General features: G+C 39.3%; 1 pseudogene; it reads right to left on the reverse strand.

Moving 5' to 3' along the window:
- Positions 1-3731: 3731 nt before the first annotated feature.
- LOC130025876 (uncharacterized) lies at positions 3732-3828 on the reverse strand (annotated as a pseudogene).
- Between the last annotated feature and the right edge of the window lie 1991 nt (positions 3829-5819).

Raw genomic sequence — 5819 nt, forward strand, 5'->3', positions numbered from 1 at the left:
GATTTCACTTCATACAACTGAGTAGTATTCCATTGCTTTACCACCTTTCATTTTCAAAATTTCTGGTTTAAAAGATACAACTATTGGTTTTAACATTACTCTGGTGCTTTAAAATATTTAGTTTAGTGAAGCAAAATAGATTTTATTGAAAAACACTTAGAAACTTGTGAAACAGGTGTAGGGTGGAATGGAATATATGTTCAAGAGAGAACACTCGTTTAACAAAGCAAGCAAAGAGAGACATGGAGAAAGGAAGCACGGTATTTCTTCAAGGGAGAACACAAATTTGAGGACCAAGCCGACTCTGGTAGTTTAGGAAAAAGAACTTGGAGTGGTATGAACTTAACTTGTGCACTTTAGGGGAGAACCTGAGTGACACTATTAGAAGTATGCTCAGGATATCTTAAACGGGAGTCTGCACTTGGAGTGAGAAGGGTAGAGTGTTCTTTCGGGAGATCTGGACTATGGAGAACAGTAATATTATAACATTAATGATAGTATCTTACCGTGGGATTCCAAAAAAATCTTTAACAGTGGCGTAAGAAATGATAACATTCTTTGGTATTTGGATTTCTTATGGAAACTACTGGAAAGCTGAATTGATGCTCTGGATGTCTCCAACTGAAACAAGGTCAACAAGTCATGAATGAAAAATTACAAGTTAGATGGATCAAGGATTCTGATCCCAGTGGATGGCTAGCTTTTGGTTGGACAATTTCTACTGATGGCCTGATGTAGATTCTGATCCTGGGATACGTAACAGACAGGGATCCTCAGAAGTGAAGCCTCTGAGACAGAATTCATTCATGCCAACTTATCGGTTTTCAATGTTTGCTCATGGCTGCTACCATTATAACATGCCATTCAATGGTTTTGTGGTTTCAATTTACTGTGTCAATGTAAAGATGAAGTTTCTAAATCAAAGGTAAAAATCTGAGACCCTCAAAATGATGAATTATGGGGATGGGGGGGTGGGGAGCTGGAGCTATAGTACAGCAGGTAGGGCATTTGCCTTGCACATGGCCTACCCAGGATAGATTCCCAGCATCCTGTATGGTCCCCCCAAGCACCATGAGGAGTAATTCCTGATTGCAGAGCCAGGAGTATCCCCTGTGCATCGCCAGGTATGACCCAAAAACGCAAAAAAAAAGATGATGACTTACGTTTAGATATTTTGAAGTCAAGTAGAAACAGCCAGAAATCTCCCCAGAAAAGACTTCTCCAGGATCAAAAACATCATCACCTCTAGCGTGAGAGCATACAGGAAATAAGGTTTCCATTTATGCCAAGTTAAAGCAAGCCATACATGATCTTGGAAAGTCTGTCAAAGGAAAGCATGGATTTAGGAAGGATAAGGTGACAACTGGGTCTTATAATATACAAGATATATATATTAAAATATACAATATTTTATAATTATTTATATATATTTATTTATATTAAAATATAATATGTATCTTAAAATATACAAGAGAAGCAAAGGTCATGAAGTAGGAGGTAAGGTGGCAATCAGGTCTACTACAAAAAGCATTTTTTAATAAAAAGAGAAAATGTAATGAGACATCAAATAAGACCTTTGTAAATATTTAAGAACAGGGTTATAACTCAGTGATTCAGAATTTGCCTTCCATTGTATGATGATCTGTGATTTATCCTTAGCACTGGAAACAACATTGTTTTTAATTTTTAATTTCTTTCTTTCTTGCTAGCTTGCTTGCTTGCTTTTTTATTTTTTGAGTCTTACCTGGCTATGTATAGGCGTTATTTTTAATTTTTTAAAAAAGTTATAATTTTACTTTTTTACCTGTAGTTTAAAACGAAATCTAAATTATTTTAGAGTAAATATATGTGAAGAAGATGCCCTTGATATCTTTTTCTTACCAAAATCATATGGCAAGTACTTCAAGTACTATGTTGAATAGGAGTGGTGAGAGTGGGTAACTTGTTTTGTGCCTGATTGTATTTTGGGAATCTAGCTCATTGATTTTTCTCCAAGCCTTTAGTTTTTCCCCATTGAGAATAATGCTTGGTGTGGGTTTGTAGTAGTTTGCTTTGACTAGATGGAGGAAAGTACTTTCAACTCCCATTTTGTTGAGAGTTTTTCATCATGAATGGGTGCTGGATCTCACCAAATGCTTTATCTACAACTATTGATATTATCATATGATTTTTATCTTTATTTTATTGAGATGGTGTATTCTGTTGATTGACTTGAGAATGTTAAGCTATCCTTGCATCCCCAAGATAAACCTACTTGGTCATAGAGTGTGACCTTTTGTGGAGTTTCTGATTTCTATTTGCTGGTATAATCTTGAGGATCTTTGCATCTGTATTTATCAAATAAATAGGTCTGTAATTTTCTTCTTTGTGGTTTCTCTGTCTGATTTGAATATCAGGGTGATCTTTGTCTCATAGAAATTGTTTGGGAGTATTTCTGTTTCTTCAATTTCCTGGAAAATCTTAAAAAATGTTGGCAGTAGGTCCTCTTGAAAGGTTTGAAATACTTCATTAGTGAATCCATTTGGGCCTGGGCTCCTGTTTTGGGGGATACTTTTGATTATCATTTCAATTTCCTTGTAGTGATGGGTTCGAGTTTTCAAAATATTCTTGGTTCAGCCTTGGGAGGTAATTGGAATCCAGTAATTTATCAATTTATTCAAGATTCTCTCATTTCCTGCTTTAAAGATTCTCAAAATAATCTCTGATGATCCTATGGATTTTGTAGTTTCTATTATGATGTCCCCCTTTGCATTTCTGATTCGGTTTATTAGGATTCTTTCTCTTTTCTTCTTTGTGAGTCTTGCTACTGGTTTATCGATCTTATTTATTTTCTCAAAGAACCATGTCTTGCTTTTGTTGGTCTTCTGAATTGTATTTTGGGATTATATCTCATTGATTTCTGCTCCAGGTTTTATTATTTCTTTCCTCCTGGCTAGTTTGGACTCCTTTTCTTGGTCATTTTCCAAAATCTTGAGCTGTAAGTTATTTTTGTAGGCCCTTTCTTTCTTCCAGTTGAATTCTAGCGGAGCTATAAACTTTCCTCTTAGAACTGCTTTTGCTCTGTCCCACAAGTTCTGGTAGTTCCTCGTTGTCATTTTTTCTGGAATCTTTTTATTTCCTCTTTGATTTGTTCTCTAAGCCAATGGTTGTTCATTACTTCCCTCAAATAAAATATTTTTTTGTCGAGTTTTTGTCTGTTTGATCTATTGAGAAGTGAGAAAGTACTGTTGAAATCTCCATCTAGTATTGTGTTGCTATCAATGTTTTTCTTTAAGTCTATTAGAAGTTGTTTTTACGAATTTTGCTGGTCTGTCATTAGGAGCATATACATTGAGGAGGGTGAGTTCTTTCTGATGTACAGATCCCATGATCATTAACAAATGACCTTCACTGTCTCTTATAACTTTTAGCCTGAAGTCCATGTGGTCTGATACTAGTATTGCCACTGCAGCTTTTTGGAGGTGTTCTTTTCTTGAAGAATTGTTTTCCAGCCTTTGACTTTGAGCCCATGGTTGCTTTGATTATTCAGATGTGTTTCTTGCAGGCAGCAGAATGTTGGGTTCAGTTTTCTATTTCATTCTGCCATCCTGTGCCTCTGAATTGGTGCATTTAGTCCATTGACATTGAGAGAGATCATTGTGATGGGGATTTTTGCTATCTTTATGTCGAAATTTGGAGTACTTTGGGGGCTTGTCTTAGCTTAAAGTACCCCTGTTAATTCTTAATGCAACAAAAATATAGAACCCTTTACAAGTTGGCCTGTCATCTCTGTGTAAGGATCATGCTAATCTCTGCATCATTTCAATTTTAGTATATGTGTTGCCAAACTGAGTATAAGAGCTGATTTTTTTCCCTATTTTTCTCTTCTGATTTCTTTGAGTGTTGTCCTTACTCACTCCTATGGCAGACAGTGATTCCCAATCTAGGAAGGTATTTCAAAGCAGCTTGAAGTGATAAATTTAGAACATTAATGTCCCAGAAGGAAAAGTATGGTTTTTACAATATTATCTTTTACCATACCCAGGGCATCAGTTTTGCAAAATAATTCTTTTGAAGGATGGAGAATCAGTGTTGTTTAATGCTTTTCCCTGAAATCTTCATTAAGAAAATTAAACTGGAGCCTTTTGCTGTTCTCACCTCGGTCCCGTGTACATCTCCAGAAAACGGTGGATGGCGTTGTCCGCACTTTGACCACCTTGAAAGTAAGTAGGATTTTTCTCCTGAAGGAAGAGGTGAGAAGTATATTGATGATTTCATTCCACTTTATTAAAAGTTCAACTTGAAGGGAAGGTGAGACTCATGAGGCTCCTGTAAAGGACAGAAAAAGGGTCTCAATGTAATTTAATGGCCCAGACACATTAACATCACAGATGACTCAAAGTAACCTGTGTGCATCTTTGTGTGTATAATGAGTTTTATGTCTACTCATAGTGATTCTCAGTCATTCCACATGGGCAAAACAGACCTGTAATTAAAAATCTAGTTCTCTGAGCAGAATGGGCTTTCTTAGGTGATTGAACATGTGTGTAATATTTTATTACTAAGCACATACAACTGTTTGAATGATGTGTACTTTTCGATCAAAAATTAAGTCCAAATATCTCTGAAATGGCAGTCTCCTGATGCTGCACCTGGCTTTCCTCACTGGGGCCCCTTGGAGGGGGTGGGTTGAGTTTCCCTCACCACCCCGAGCAGAGACCTGGCAGCTGAAGACCTCTGCAACCAGGCATAGTTATGCTTAAGACCACTCTCACCACACTTGAAGGAGCCTCATGCATGAAGGAACTGGCAGAGGAACCCAGGTGTGCGGGACCCGGGGCTGAGATATTCAAGACTGCTCGGACCAAGAATGGGCCTCCTCCATCCAGATCCCCCATCTTCCAGTAGCTAAGTGTTACACCCACGGACTGCCTCTGGAGCCATGTAATCCCATCAATGGCCAAGATCCAGATACTGGATCTTGTTGATAAGATAACAACTCATATTGTCCAGTTCTCTTTCTCGGAGAACACGGCAGGTTACCAAGCATATCTTGCCTACATGGCAGAGACTGGCAAGCTACCCGTGGTGTGTTCTATATGCCAAAACCCAGTAACAATGAAGTATCTAATTTCCCTGACCGTGAAAAAACCTCCAATGTTGCACTTGCTAAAATCTCAGGGCTAGGACGAATGGAGATGTAACTGGTGCATGATACCAGTATTCCTCCCACCATGCCCCCAAACATGCCTTTGTGGCAGGGCATTCTCTTTTGTTCTCTGGGGCCATGGCATGCCAGAGAGCCACTCGTAGTGGGCCACTCATGGTCTTGGCTGGCAGGACGAATGGGCTGGTTTTACCCTTCACCCCCAATCCAACGAGGCTGTAGTTGCCCTGTCACCCTAGCTCATACCTGGTTGTCCAATAATCTCTGAGGTGGTGGGCATCGTGCCGCCAGGGGGGAGAAAGGCAGAAGCGACAAATACCCTTTCCCACCTGAGGGAGAATGGTGCCGTAGCTTAATGCATAGTTCAGTCACATTTCTGCCAAAAGCCTCTGGGTTCCGAATTGGATCCATGTGCCTCTGGGGCTGTGGTCGTGCTGGATAGCCTCTTGTGGGGGTCAAATCGTGATCTTGGTGGGGCAGAAAGAATGGCTCTATGGTCTACTTTTGGCATGCATCTCCCACCCAGAGCGGGTCCTCCAAATACCCTTTAGTTGGTGTTCTGGCCTCTATCTGAGCTGCCTTTCCCCCCAGCATGTGATGTCAGCTTCCAAGGCCTGGAGCAAACCTCCTAGTCCTTATCACTCTATTCTTGGGTATTAGTCTCTTATTCTGT

Source organism: Sorex fumeus, unplaced genomic scaffold (assembly GCF_029834395.1).
Source record: "Sorex fumeus unplaced genomic scaffold, SorFum_2.1 ptg000032l, whole genome shotgun sequence".
In the NCBI taxonomy this organism is placed as follows: Eukaryota; Metazoa; Chordata; class Mammalia; order Eulipotyphla; family Soricidae; genus Sorex; species Sorex fumeus.